General features: G+C 36.1%; 1 long non-coding RNA gene across 1 annotated transcript; it reads left to right on the forward strand.

Annotated features, from left to right (window-relative positions):
* The first annotated feature begins 9,186 nt into the window (after window positions 1–9,186).
* Window positions 9,187–13,920, forward strand: LOC141386335 (uncharacterized). The gene is made up of 3 exons (XR_012408130.1): window positions 9,187–9,344; window positions 9,874–11,230; window positions 11,327–13,920. It is a non-coding gene; the product is annotated as an uncharacterized lncRNA (long non-coding RNA).
* Window positions 13,921–16,439: the final 2,519 nt, after the last annotated feature.

Raw genomic sequence — 16,439 nt, forward strand, 5'->3', positions numbered from 1 at the left:
GTTCCCAGTCACTAGAGGTCGCTATACCCCAGGATTTATAACGCCACACGTAGCATTATCGCTGCTTCCGTTGTGTTGAGGATTTGTCCTAAACTGCAGTGACTCACAGAGTTGACACATTAGGAAGGAACGCAACACCTAAATGCCATAATCATGAAATTCTGAGTCAGTCCTGTATATCATTCTGACTGCTTAGATTGATGTCATTTAAATCTTTTCAATTTAAATCACATACAGTCACAACCAATGACTGTAAAAAATATGGACGACGCGACAGCCCTTTTTCCCATTGAACGCCTTGAGGGCAAAACGCCTGCTTGACGGGCACAAACTGTCGCAAAAGACTGCTGAAATTGGAGCCAGACATGCGCAGAAGGACTGTCTGATGGAGCCAGAGGAGGAGCCGCGAAAATGAGCAGAGTCGAGCTTCCAATCAAACGCTTTATGTAAAATCAACTACGCCCCCCGAACTTCTCAGCATGCGTTTGCTGTCATATCAACACAAATGGATGTAATAACGTTAACAAATATGAGGGTTTTATATATTCAATCGCGCCAGCTCCAGGCCGCAGCGCACAACTTACTCGCGGCGTCGCGGGCTGATTCCGGCTCGCATGCGGCAGCGCCTGCTCGCTCGGCCGCCGCATCTGGCTCGATTGACTCGGACTGGAATCGGGCAGTGAGTCCAGGCATCCGGAGTAGGTCCAGCAGAGGTAACATTAGTCAGTCTGAGCTCTAAGAGATAAGTCTCCGGCAGGCGAGAATCTAGCCGGAACTGTGTTTTGCTATCTGGGTGGCTAGGCGTGTATCAGCAAACTAATAAAGCCCGAAAAAAGCCCTGAACTTAGCGAATAAACAGTGTTCCACCAGGATCATGTATGTCAGAAACTATAGTTTACTGCTGAACTCATTTTGTCATGGTAAAATAACACAGAAATCGAATAATAACATTTCAGTCTACTTCAGTCTCCTGCCGAAGCTCAGACGCCGCGCTTTGAGAAACTGTCAATCACAGCTGTCAATCACGATGACACGCCCAGCATTAAATTACTGCTAAAAACAAACTGTTTACAAAAATGAAGATCTGCACCTATTTCAGCACAATAACCAGTGCCTTAATCGACCAGAACTATCTTTCGGGACATTTTATTGCAAGTGTAATATTTTTTTTTATTTGGGCTCAAGTCTCCTTCATTAACACGGAGGAGGCGGGCTTTATGACTTGTACTGCAGCCAGCCCCCAGGGGGCGATCTAACGGCCGAAACCTTCACTCAAACGTAGGCTTGCGGCACACTTGGTCACAACCCACAAGTGTACTGTTTTAGCATCGTGTTGTAGGCTATATGCTTTCATGAAAGTGCAGTGATTTAGCACTGCGATTAAATGAATGAAACATTTAAAAAAAAAAAATCTCTCAACATCTCTCAAGACTAAAGTTGACCTTCAGTCTCCACGTCTTGTCAAAAAGCTTCCTGTCTGGCACATTCTGATGGTATGAAACGTCACCTTTTCAAGATCCAGACAAATTTTGACAGGTAAAATGACGTTCTATCCTACTTTTTTTTTTCATGCATACAGCTCTAAAAAGTTTTGAAAAATGCTAAACAATTCCCAAATGTATATTTGTGTGTGTGTGTGTGTGTGTGTGTGTGTGTGTGTGTGTGTGTGTGTGTGTGTGTGTGTGTGTGTGTGTGTATATATAGGGCATCTACTTCGTAAAAACTTGCTGGATTAGTTGGCGGTTCATTCCGCTATGGCAACCCCAGATAAATAAAGGGACTAAGCCGACAAGAAAATGAATGAATGTATGTATATATATATATATATATATATATATATATATATATATATATATATATATATATATATATATATATATATATATAGGGCGATGCAGTGGCGCAGTAGGTAGTTCTGTCACCTCACAGCAAAAAGTTTGCTGGTTCGAGCTTCGGCTGGGTCAGTTGGCGTTTCTGTGTGGAGTTTGCATGTTCTCCCTGCGTTCGCATGGGTTTCCTCTGGGTGGTACATATATATATATATATATATATATATATTAGATATATACCACCAGTATACTGTAGCCCATGTGCACCCGGAGTATTGCGGTATGTTGTCTTGCTCAAGGTCAGCCATGGTATTGAGTATTGACAATTCACATCCAACACCTACAATCCCTACCAGTGCCAGGACTCAAACCTGCGACCTTTACAATTCTTTAATTGTTAAGCCACAAGTTGTACATGACGAAATGGTCACATATGATGAGTTTTATCCTGTAGCCTATAGTGTAAAAAGAGAAGTATAAACAAGGGGTGTTTTCAATTCAATTCAATTCAATTCAGCTTTATTTGTATAGCGCTTTTACAATGTAGATTGTGTCAAAGCAGCTTCACATAAATGGTCATAGTAACTGGAACAGTGTGGTTCAGGTTTTAGTGTTTAAGTTCAGTTCAGTTCAGTTTAGCTCTGTTCAGTGTGATTTAATCATTACTGAGAGTTCAAACACTGAAGAGCAAATTCATCGATGCGTAGCTCTACCAATCCTACCAATCCAAACAGCATTTTAAAATGAGAATGCACTAGTGAAACAGCCTGAGATGAGCTCTGGCCCTGAGAATTTGAAACCACTGCAGAGAATTGACAAATAGTTTTCTTCTTCAGTTACTTTATTTTATTTATTATTATTATTATTATTAGTATTATTTTTGATGCAGCAGCAGTCTATACTGAGTGTTTTTCTGTAGTACTGCTGAGCAGATGCAGCTTTTTTTATCACTGAGTCTGGCAATATTGAGTAGGGGATGGGGCTTTCTTTATCACACATCATTTCTTTGTAACAAATTAACAGTAAGTGGGGCGTGGTTAAGAATATTGTGGCTGATGCCGTCAAACTGAAGTCAACAGAGAAGAACCACTACTCCAAATGTGGAAGCAAATGGTCAGACTTTGAAGTTTACCAAAGCATTTTTTTCAGTGGATTGACTTGCATGAATTGATTGTTAACCTAAGTTCAAACAAAGTGCACAAGCAAAATAAACTTTGTTTTTAAATTTAGACTTCACACAAACTTTAAAAATGGTAGTAAAAGGACACATTCTTCATGATTTTGCATTGAGAAATGTGATTGCTGAGTCGTTTACAAAGACTCAAATGCTCCTTTTAGACACAAATCCTTCATGTATGACCAATTTACCTGCTTATTGTGAACTCTTTTTTTTTTTTTACATTTCTATATTCCATGTCTTTTATTTATTTTTGCTCCATTTTTATTTAGCTTCTGTGTGTTGCAGCTATCAAAATTAATCAAAATTAGTTTTCATTTACTAAATACATTTAATTTTGGAAGTGAAAACACTGGAAGTCTTTTCCTTTTTTTTTTTTTTTTGATAAGAATGTAATAAAGTTTATAGGGAATTAGGAAATAACTGATTCTTGATATCGCTGCATTGTAGCAAATGTCTCAACTATTTCAGAACTGGGGTTGTACATAAATGCATGATTACAAAGTAAAACCGGTTCCAAATGCCTTTCCTTGTTCCAACAAACTAAAAGGCATTATATCAATCTTCCCTAAGAGGAAAATTACATGATGCAGGTACTGGAAAATACACCCATAACTCTATATATACCTCTAGAACTTCTGCAGAAAGCCTTTGATTGCATTGCTGGCGACACCGTCCTTCATCTCCGCTCACCTTAAAGACACACTGTGTATTTAACTCTCACTGTTTCCATAGCGCTCAGTCTTTGTTAGAGACAGAGCTTCTCAGAAACACTGGCAGAAAGAGAGCGAGAGATGAATGATGGAGGGATGCTGCTGTTCATTGAGCTTGTTAGTGGAGGGATTGTGGAGCAGTCAGACATGACGGAGATGCATGTACCGTCAGCTCTTCATCCCTCACACACAGACTTCTGTTTGAACAGGAATCCTGTTCATTTGGTTGGTCTACTCTGAAAGAGGCTTATGAGAGAGTAAAGTAAAATCTGCAGAGATTTTATGGGTAATTTCACTTTTCATAAGCATGCCTGTTTTTTCTCCCCAATTACCTGATGTTTTCTGTATTGTTTGTTCTATGCTGAAAAGTATATTATGTCGAAACAAATTTCACTCTGAAATTCCTAAGATACTTATTATTACTATTATTACACCACTTTATTAGGTACACCTTATTAGTACCTGGTTGGACCCCCTTTTGCCTTCAGAACTGCCTTAATCTTTCATGGCATAGATTCAAAAAGGTAGTGACTCACAGAGTCTCCTACTCTACCACATCCAGAACGTGCTCTATTGGATTGAGATCTAGTGACTGTGGAGGCCTTTTGAGCACATTGAACTCACTGTCATGTCCTGAGATGATTTGCACTTTATGACATGGCGCTTTGTCTTGCTCAAAGTAGCCTTCAGAAGATAGATACACTGTGGTCATAAAGGGATGGACATGGTGAGCAACGATACTCGGGTAGGCTTGGATGTTGACACGATGCTCAATTGGTACTAATGGGCCCGAAGTGTGCCAAAAAAATATCCCCCACACCATTACACCACCAGCCTGAACCGTTGATACAAGGCAGGATGGATTCATGCTTTCATGTTGTTGATGCCAAACTCTGACCCTACCATCTGAATGTTGCAGCAGAAATCGAGACTCATCAAACCAGGCAACATTCTATTTGCAATCTTCTATTGTCTAATTTTGGTGAGCCTGTGCGAATTGTAGCCTCGGTTTCCTTTTCTTAGCTGACAGGAGTGGCACCCAGTGTGGTCTTCTGCTGCTGTAGCCCATCTGCCTCAAGATTGGAAGTGTTGTGCTTTCAGAGATGCTCTTCTGCATACTTCTGTTGTAACGAGTGGTTATTTGAGTTATTTATCAGTTTAAACCAGTCTGGCCATTCTCCTCTGACCTCTGGCATCAACATGGCATTTGCGCCCACAGAAATGCCACTCACAGGACATTTTCTGTAAACCCGAGGGGTGGTTGTACGTGAAAATCCCAGTAGATCAGCAGTTTCTGAAATACCAATGCTATCTTACAAGAATTTGTAATTTTTTGATTTAGTGGCTAATTCATATGAATTCTTACGATCTAATTCGTACAGTTTACTACGATTTACTCATCACCCAATGATGGTTGGGTTTAGGGGCAGGGTTGGGTGTCACACCTCGCTTTTAAAATCGTTCATTTTTGAATGACTGAACTCGTACAAATTAGCCACTAAACTGACTAAACGATCAGGTTGAAAATACTCAGACCAACCTGTCTGTCACCAACAACCATGCCACGTTCAAAGTCACTTAAAACACCTATTTTCCCCATACTGATGCTCAGTTTGAACTGCAGCAGAATGTTTGCTTCCATGTGATTGGCTGATTAGAAATTTGCATTAACGAGTAGTTGGACAGGTGTACCTAATAAAGTGGCCGGTGATATATCAACTGTTTTGTTTACTACATGTTTTTTCTACTACCAAGAAATATGCTTATTTTTTATTTTATTTTTTTAAGCGTAAAATGATCTAAACAAGACAAAAACACAATATCTGTGTATCTCAGACTTTATGAATGATTCATTCATAAAAGACTATGTTAATGGATGAATAGAGTGAATTGTTGATTCAGTGAGCCATTCGTAAAGACCGTTGGTTCATCTGAGTAAGTACAATGTAAAAAAAAAAGTTAGCTCAATTTAAAATCGTAAGTCAACTTGCTGTACAGCTGTTTTGAGTTGACTGAACTTTTAATCCAAGGATTGCACTTGACTTGGTTTAAGTTGAGTCAGATAAAAAAGCTCTGCAGCTAGTTGCCTATCAATTTTAAGTTGAGTCAACTTATTATTTTTGCAGCGTACTACATTTAAATTTGAACTTAGTTTAATGGGATAGTTCACCAATAAATGAACATTTCCTCACTTCTTTATACTCAAGTTTTTCTAAATTGTTAATAATTTCTTTCTTCTGTTTAACGTGAAACAAGATACTCAGACGAATGTCAATGGATGACTTTATCTTTAGTTGTGTTCAGCTGAAGAAAGAAAACAGATTTGGAAAAAGCAAATCATGACAGCATTGTCCTCCCTTTAAACTGTTACATCTGTAATACTTTAAAAGTATGTTCTATTGCAGGGGTGGCCAACCCTGTTCCTGGAGAGCCACCTTCCTGCAGATTTCAGTTGCAACCCATGTCAAACACACCTGCCAGTAATTATCACGTGGTGTTCAGGTCCTAATTAATTGGTTCAGGTGTGTTTGATATGGGTTGCAACTGAAATCTGCAAGAAGGTGGCTCTCCAGGGACAGGGTTGGCCACCCCTGTTCTATTGAATGAATGTGGTTATGAATAAAATACCAATTTAAATGCATATACTGTACATACTGTTTTTTACGTATTACATATGTGATTTCAGATTCCTAAAAGAGTCTGCCATTTTGAGCGAATCGCTTGAATGAATGATTCAATGAATCACTTGTTAAGACAGGGACTTTCTGCAATCTTCTGGTGGTTTTAGTGTCATATTTTATCCGTGACCATCTTAAACTATGCACCCAAGGCACAAACACATAAACTCACTCAGCATAATATAACTTGAATGATCTTTAATCATCTACTCCCGTGAAGAGTAGGATGACTACACTAACTGTAGACACTGTAATCATTGACAAGAAACATACACATTTTGGAAATAAAATGCTTAATGGAAACGCCGATATGCGCATACATTTTGATATGTGTGCATATGCAACATCTGATTTTATTTGAAGAGAAAACAATGTGTGGGCAACTAGAAGTCAAGTCTCGGCTGGGTCAGTTGGCATTTTTGTGTGAAGTTTGCATGTTCTCCCTGTGATGGCATGGGTTTCCCCCACAGTCATGACATGACAAGTGGTATAAGTGAATTGGATAAACTAGACTGGCCGTATTGTGTGAATGTGAATTCGTGAAAGTGTGTGGCTGTTTCCCCGAAAAAACGTCCATGAACTATGATGGAAGCAAATTTACTGAATAAATTCCAGTACCAAAAAAAGCCATGTGATTTAGTTTTAACAGATCATGTGAAAGCAAAAATAGGCGTGATTGGATAACATCAATTGATGAACCAGCAGAGCATCCACATCATAAAATATCTGAAATGTTGTTTTAGTCATTCTAAAATGCTTTAGCCAAAGTCCATCATTAAAGTGGTTCAGTATTATTACCTTGCAGATCACGTCGGGACTCGAACAGTTCATCTTGTTTATCTTCATCTTAAGCGCAAGTAATTTGCTATAGAAAAAAGGCCAACATTTGGAGGCAGTGCTTTTAGCTGCATAGCACTACAGTTATGGAATTCCCTGCCATTAGATATTCTTCAGGTGGACTCTATCTCCAGTTTTAAATCTTAGGTTAAAACCTTTCTGTTCAGGATTGCTTTAAATGATTTTCTAGATTAATACTATGTTTTATTACTCTTTTGTCTTGTTTTTATAATGTGCCTGTGACATACTGTAAGATGTCCTTGAGTGCATTGAAAGGCGCCTTCACATAAAAAATGGTATTATTATTATTATTATTATTATTATTATAATTATATATGGGCGAGGCAGTGGCGCAGTAGGTAGTGCTGTCGCCTCACAGCAAGAAGGTCGCTGATTCGAACCTCGGCTCAGTTGGCGTTTCTGTGTGGAGTTTGCATGTTCTTCCTGCCTTCGCGTGGGTTTCCTCCGGGTGCTCCGGTTTCCCCCACAGTCCAAAGATATGCGGTACAGGAGAATTAGGTAGGCTAAATAGTGTGTGTGTGTGAATGTGTGTGTGGATGTTTCCCATAGATTGGTTGCGGCTGGAAGGGCATCCACTGCGTAAAAACTTGCTGGATAAGTTGGCGGTTCATTCCGCTGTGGCGACCCCGGATTAATAAAGGGACTAAGCCGACTAGAAAATGAATGAATGTATTATTATTATTATTAACAGTGGCTTCTCCTACCACAGCGAATTACATTTTTCTTTTAAATATTTGCTGTCTGTTTATCAGTAAGAGTCAATTTCATTCTCACTGACTCATTGTATGGAAACTGCACTTTATTTGCAAATGTTTTATTTGATATTCCAGTTTTGCGCATAGATGTGATTGGATGAAAACATACATTTCTGAAGATTCTATGAAAACCAAGCTGACCAGTGAGCTGTGAAACCCGTTTGTCTTGATGTGTGCTCTATTTGTGGACTGTTTTCAATCGGTCTTGAGGCCAGAGTGTTGGTTCCATTTTTTTTCACCTGCTGGTGCTGTGAGGATGGTAGGAATGTTTCAGACGTCAGAGCCGCAGCAGCAGCACCTGTCATCTTCTGCACACTGTGTTCATCCTCAGCTTTCAGCCTTAGCTCTACCTCTACCACATGTACCGTTGGGTGAAATGAATTACAAAGTAACTTTAAAAAAAGGCTTTACCGTTAAGCGAGGCGATCCTGTTTGTTCTAGGTAATTATGTACTTGCCTTAAATACAGTAAATAAATGTAACAGTTCTGTATAAATCAATGCAGAGAAGTTTACAAATATATTCTGCAGTATAATTCTATTTTTCATCTATTATTTAAATTTAAAATTGTTTGAAATGATCTGAAACAATACACATCTTGAGGGTTTTTCTAGGACACCTTAATTGTTTTATGTTCAATCAACTTAAAATTGTGAAAAAAACATCAAGTTAACTTAATCGATTTGTGTTCTAATGACATGAAGAGATTGTGTTGAACCCAGCATTTTTGTTTTACAGTGACTTTTTATATTACATTTGATTTTATGGGAAATTTATAGTGACTTTTATGTATTGCTAACTTTAGACTAGGGAAAGCATTCACTAATGATAAGAGTTTTCCACTAAATAATCTCCTACTTTTGCTTATCGTTGGTTTAGAATCATCTATTAATATTAATATATAATAAGCAACTAGTTATTAGTGAATATGAGTTCCCAAGTCTACAGAGTTCTGATTTCAGCATTCAGTATATTGACTCTCCAAGCTTTACCATGAACCCAGAAGTCACGATTTCCTGCATTCGTGCTTTTTCACTCAATGTTTTATTTTGTGTATTCAGTGTGAAGCTTAGCCTTGAGCCTGTGAGTTTCAGCAAACAGGATCGCATCGCATTCTTCCATCCTCTACATTGTCGCAAAGCATCTAGAAGGATTATGTAAAAGTCTCTCTGAGGCCACAAGGGTACGGATTGGTATTCACATGAATGCTGTTGGGTTGAATATGTCTGTGGAGGGGAATTAATTGAAAAATGGTTACCATGCCATGAAAAGCATATCTTTATTTATTTTTTTCACAGACTCAAGGCCACATACAGCATTGGAGCGATTGTTTGGGTAAGTCGATTGGATCTGTGCAGATCACATTGAAAACCACTGAATGTTCTGTTATGAAAGAAAGCAAGAGGTCTTCGGGTCAAAACCTTTCTTAATCAGCACTTAGATTCGTTTGAAACGTTACAAGTGTCACAAATGTTTCACCTTTCGCAAAGAGACAAAGTAAGAAATGACTTTACTGTAGCATATTTACAAAGAAATATTTCTTCTGAAAGGATTGTATAGGTATGTTAGTTGTTTTTTTATTTTTAATTTTTATTTTCTACATTTTATAGGTAAAGCTTGATATCTGACAGTCTATTGCTGCTGAACGTTAAACCAGAAGGAGATTTTAATGTTTGACTAAATGATGGATATACACTCACTGGCCACTTTATTAGCTACTGTACACCTTACCAGTACGGGTTGGACCCACTTTTGCCTTCAAAACTGCCCTAATTCTTCATGGCATAGATTCAACAAGGTACTGGAAATATTCCTTAGAGCTTTTGGTCCATATTGACCTGATAGCATCACACAATTTTTGCAGATTTGTCAGCTGCACATCCATGATGCGAATCTCCCGTTCCACCACATCCCAAAGGTGCTCTATTGGATTGAGCTTGGTGACTGTGGAGGCCATTTGAGTACAGCGAACTCATTGCCATGTATAAGAAACCAGTCTGAAATGATTTCCGCATTGTGACTTGGTGCGCTATCCTCCTGGAAGTAGCCGCCAGAAGATGAGTGTACTGTGGTCATAAAGGGATGGACATGGTGAGCAACAATACTCAGGTAGGCTGTGGCGTTGACACAACACTCATTTGATACTAATGGGCCCAAAGTGTGCCAAGAAAATATCCCCCACACCTTTACACCACCATTACCAGCCTGAATCGTTGATACAAGGCAGGATGGATCTATGCTTTCATGTTGTTGATGCCAAATTCTGACCCTACCATCTAAATGTCACAGCAGAAATCAAGACTCATCAGAAAAGGCAAGGTTTTTCCAATTTTCTATTGTCCAATTTTGACAAGCATGTGCAAATTGTAGGCTCAGAGATGCTCTTCTGCATACCTCGGTTGTAACGAGTGTTATTTGAGTTACTGTTGTATTCTCCTCTGACCTCTGGCATCAACAAGGCATTTGTGCCCACACAACTGCCCCCTGATATTTTCTCTTTTTCGGAGCATTCTCTGTAAACCCTAGAGATGGTTGTGCATGAAAATCCTAGTAGATCATTAGTTTCTGAAATACATCAGCCCGTCTGGCACCAGCAACCATGCAATGCTCAAAGTCACTTAAGTAACCTTTCTTCCCTATTCTGATGCTCAGTTTGAAGCAGAGCGTATTGTATTTGTAACATTTTTATTTTGTTTGTTTTTGGTAAAGCAACAGAAAAGTGTCAATTCGATGGATGGTTTTTGATGGATGAAGATTTACAACGATCATGTGACTAATATCATTGCATGTTTTTAATAAGCATGGAAATACTAGGTTAAAAATGGAAAAAGGGAGTTTTCAGGTATCAAAATGATAATAGTAAAGCAGCTTTCATTTTTTCTCCATCGTATATTAGAATTTAGAATTTTCTACGTCGTACAATAGATTTTACATTTTAACTATGATTTAAAAAAGACACCATATTTAAAATGTTAGTTCACCCAAAAATGAAAAAAAAATTAATTACTCACCCTCATGTTGTTCCAATTGCCAGATACCTGTTCGTCTTTTGAACATAAAATAAGATATTTGAGGTGAAGATCTCCCTGATCCTCTTTAGACAGTAAGGCTGGCAAAGAGTACCTAAAAAAACTTAAAAAAAAAAACAAAAAAAAATTATGGTTTCAAAACAGACCACATTCATATGTCACCCTTGCCCCCAGCCCTGGAGGTACCTGGAGGTTTATTTATTTACTTTATTTATTTATACAGGGACAATGTACAACCTGACATGTTGTGCCAGAGTTAGCTATAAAGCTAATTTACATCTGTGACAGCACAGAGCTTATAAATGCTCACATTTTACTGACACCGAGGAGATAAGGCAATATATGAGCCTGTTGTTATCAGACTGAACTAAGACTTGAAATAGGAGCCATGGATATTAATTGAGTAGTGCCTATATATATATTTTACATTCTCAAAGTGCCAGAATTGCATTTGTTTGAATCACCAAGTACCAGTTTTAACTTAAAATCTTCTTTAATGTTCTACTGGAAGACAAAAGTCGCCTATGTTTTGGTCTGTGTGAGTTAATTAATGCAGAGTTTTAATTTTGGGGTTAAACAAAATCTGAATATTTCTTTTTATTTAATAATGTTTTGAGGAGATTTCTATCATTCACCATTTCACAGAGACAGGAGCAGCACCTGTATATTTTTAGTTGCATAAGAATTTAATTTCATGGAAAATATTCATGAAGTATGCCTATACAGTATGATGCGACCCTTTTAAAACTTCACTTAAAAATTCAGTCTCTCATCATTCTGACAGAAATGTCTGCTGACCTTTGGGTTTGACAAGTTTGGCACAACCTGCATTTTTTGCCTTATATTGCATGCACAGCTCAATTAACATTCCCGAGTATGAAATATGCATCAGCCTGCTTCATCTATAATAAATATCAGCACATATGTATGCACTATATGTATGTTCTTAGCATATAGTATATATAAAGTACTTAGCATATAAAGGTTGCTGATGTACATAAACTACACACCAATGATCGGTCAGCAGATGCGTCTCATGAAAAATGTGCAGCAAAGTCTTTGATAAACCAAATTTGTTTGACAAATTACGCAACAGTGTTCCCTGTGTGTTTGGATGCCTCATTGCTCATTTTACAGCTTCATTCCTCTTCGTTTCTCTGATCCACAGTCTGCAAAGCACTGAGAACTATCAAAAGCCTTTTCACATCAAATACTGGAGTATTTCTTTAGGGTTCATTTGAGCATTTAATTGATGAATGAAATATACATAGTGAAATATTATCACTTTTTATTATGACATTTTCCCCCCCTGTGATTTTCATATAATTGAGTTACATTTTAAACATCATGTGATTATTATTATTTTCTTTTTTTAAATAAATCATTAGAAATGCTTTGGTGCTCTGTAGACAAGTATTATTATTATTATTATTATTATTATTATTATTATTATTATTATTATTGTTGTTTTTAATGCTGAATTTTTGCTGCATTTTGAACATTTTTGCATATTAAAATGTGTCCTGTGGATTTTTTTCTGACCAAAAATAACAATTATCTTTTTTTACCATGTTTACAGAAGATACCCACTAAAATGCTATTCAGTGAAGCAATACATACATAAAAATAATCTTATTGAACATATAGAACAAATCTGAATAGCAACAGAACATTATTTCATTCATGTTTTGATATTTTATTCTCACAAAACATATTTGAAGCATTACTACCCTTAAAGTTCAAGATATTTAAAATAAACTGAAACACAATGTAATAAATTTTAAGCCACAAAAACAATCAAGCACAGTCCTTATTTCCTTTGGCTTTTTCCTGTTCACTCAATTTTTGAAAACATCAGCTGCACTGAGCTAAAATTATTTGTCTGTAATACAATAAACATTTAGTTCTAGACAGGGTTCTGGAGAGGTGAACTACTCTGTAACAAATCTTTTTAAGTAGTGCCAACTGAACTTTTTTTTTTTTTTTAGTCTGCAAAAATGGAATGCCTGAAGTTGAGTGAACAAGTCAGAAAACATCATCTTTATTTCCATTCTTGTTTACTCAACTTTTGAAAACATCACGTGCACTGACCTTAAATGTCTGAAGTCGATTAAACAAAAAAACTCTTGTGGAAATTGTTACTAAGAAATAATACATTATCAGAATAAGCAAACATAGTTCAATTGAAGAAAAAAAACTAAAACGAAGACAAATGTTTACAAAACATTTATTCGACTGAATTAGAAAACAGGGCAGGAGGTAACACTACAATAATAGTATACAAGACAAAGATCAAAACATGGCAGGACAAACAGGGGAAAATGCTTTGTAATTCTTCACAGTGAAAAACAAGACTCAGCAAAGAGTTTGTGTGAATGAAGTGTCTTTATAGTCCTAGTAATCAGTCCATCATGAGCTTCCAGTTTTGAATTTCTCCATTTGAATTATAGTTTGAGTATTTATTTTGTCATTTAATTATTACAGGATTTTATAAATTTGATCATGAAAATTAAATATCAAATACATTTGATTTCTCATTTGAAAATGCATTTTGATTTATTATGGGTAGTTGTTTTAAAAGTTCTATTTATTATTTGATCTTTTTAGGCATTTGAACTTTCATTTAGTTTTTGTTAGGAAGTAAACTTCCATATATAAATATGCACATTACAGTTAAACACAAATTAACAGTCCACATGCCCTAAGGGTTTCTTTGTGTTGAGCGAACTAGGTAAATGTGAGCTAAAGTAACAAGTTGGTACAAGCTTTTTGGGGTAAACTTGCAAAGTCACAAAACTAATCTTTTTAACTTAATCAATAGAATTTTGCTTTAGGTTAAGGAATTGTGTTAAATGTAGTTGTACATGTTTACTGATTTTTGCAAAACCAAAAAAAAAAAAAAAAAAAAAATATATATATATATATATATATATATATATATATATATATATATATATATATATATATATATATATATATAAACTTTTTTCAAGTAGTTGGATTTTTTACAGTGTTGTTTTATGTTGAATCTATTTAAGTTTCTAAAAACAATTAGCTTAATTGATGTGAGTTGGAACAACATGAAGGATTTGTGTGGAACCTGGCATTTTTACAGTGTATATTACTTGCATTCACTCAAAACACATATTTTTGCTGCTCGTTTAAAATGAGTGGAATCAATGCAATGCAATTCATTACTCTTAAATTGCCACAAGCTACTGACTTGCTTTGTTTTGAATCACCAGTTTCAGCTTAAAACCTTCTTTAATGTTCAACTGAAAGAAAAAAATTGCCTACATTTTTGTCTGTGTGAAATAATTAACAGCAAGTTTTTATTTTGGAGTAAAACAAAGCATTATCCGGACAGTTATTTTTAGTTGATATTTATAAATATTCTTGACAGCTTGAAAAGGATAAAAGTAAAGGCAAAGTGTTTTATTTATTCTACGGAATCTCCCTGCTGTTGCAGCTATTCCAGCAGTATTAAATGTTAAGACTTCAGTGACCCCCGTCAGTCTTTTCTCACTCTCTTCTGCCTCAATCTTTCTTTGACTGTCTCCATTTTTGTCTTGCGGAGCTTTTTATTTTTTCATTTTATTTTTTTGCTCAGAGCTGGTACATTGCAGAGCTCTACGCAATACACCTGAGATAAGCACAGGAGACAGCTGCGCTTTTCTCTTTCGTCTTGACGGAGGAGGTAGTCATAGAAACCTTTTACTTCTTACTCTTACCACCAGCTGTGAAAACTATACGCAAATCTTCATTATTAATGCAACTCGACTTCTAAACTGCAAATCCTAATACGACATAACGAAGCATCCGGCATCATTGTAGATTCGTCTGTGTATTTGTTTTGTTCAGCCCACAGAAGTGCACTCATTCTTTTGATTAGGGTGGGCTCTCAAGCATTCATACATTACCTGTTTATTATTATTATTATGGTTGTTTATTTGCCAGAGAATCAGCTTGATTGTGCTGAGCTCGTTCTGCAGCACTTCATTGTGCTCTATTGTCAATATGTTTGCATTTCTTTGTGTATATACAGGATCTTGTGGTGAGATTTGTGTATTATTATACAGGCATCTATTATTTTGTTAGTTTAAAGACAAAATGGTGGCTTCAAGGATGCGTTTTGGATGAGAAGAGTATGTGAACTGTGCTATTTTTAGTGTGTGTGTGTGTGTGTGTGTGTGTGTGTGTGTGTGACAGAGAATGAGAAAAAAAAGTTGGCGATGATCTTCTTGAGGGTTGAAGGCAAAGGTTAAATGTAAACCAAAAATTGCAATTATGCAAAAATGTTTTTAGATTTCATCTCATAAAAGGTCAACCTGCCTCTAAAATATTTCAATGAAAGCATATCATCGGTTTAAATAACAGAGTGTATATGCTTGACTTTAAAATGTAAGAAAAGCGTGCTTTAAAAAGCCTTAGAGTAAAATGGATAGTTCACCCAAAAGTTGAAATTGTCATTTTTACTCAGCCTTTACTTGTTTTAAACATTTATGAGTTTCTTTCCTCTGTTGAATGATATCGACGATATTGTGAAGAAAGCTGGAAACCTGTAACCATTCGCATGTTAAGTGTGACGTCACATAAAGTGGCTTTCGGGTCCAAGCGCTACATGCAACTGTATCATCAAATGGTAATAATAAAGGTTTACAGAGCACTGTAATACTTTTGAAAATCACGATCGCAATATACAGTTGTAGTCATAATTGTTAACCCACTTGAATTATTATCCCCAATTTATTTTCCCCAAATTTGTTTAACCCAGAGATTTTTTTCCACACATTTCTAAACATAATAGTTTTAGTAGCTCATTTCTAATAACTGATTTATTTTTTATTTGCCATGATGACAGTAAATAATATTTTACTAGATATTTGTCAAGACACTTCTATACAGCTTAAAGTGACATTTAAAAGCTTAACTAGGTTAATTAGGGTAACTAGGCAGGTTAGGGTAATTAGGCAAGTTATTGTATATCGATGGTTTGTTCTGTAGACTATCGGAAAAAAACAGCTTAAAGGGGCTAATATTATTGACCTTAAAATGGGTTTTAAAAAATTAAAAACTGCTTTTATCCTAGTAAAAAATTAATAATAAGACTTTCTTCAGAAGAAAAAATATTATCAGACATACTGTGAAAATGTCCTTGCTCTGTTAATCATTAATTAGAAAATATTTTAAAAAGAAAAAAAATCAAAGGGGGGTAATAATTCTGACTTCATCTGTATATGTTCATGCCTAATATCAGATGACAAGAAAGTCATTCATTTTTTATAAATTGTTAAAATATTAATGTCTGACTGTTGTATACACCAAGATTTTATATATTTATGAAATTTACTTTATAGAGTACTATGAATAAAAATTGGTCTTAAACTAATATTTTCTCAGG

The sequence above is a fragment of the Danio rerio genome, chromosome 6, assembly GCF_049306965.1.
Source record: "Danio rerio strain Tuebingen ecotype United States chromosome 6, GRCz12tu, whole genome shotgun sequence".
Lineage (NCBI taxonomy): Eukaryota > Metazoa > Chordata > Actinopteri > Cypriniformes > Danionidae > Danio > Danio rerio.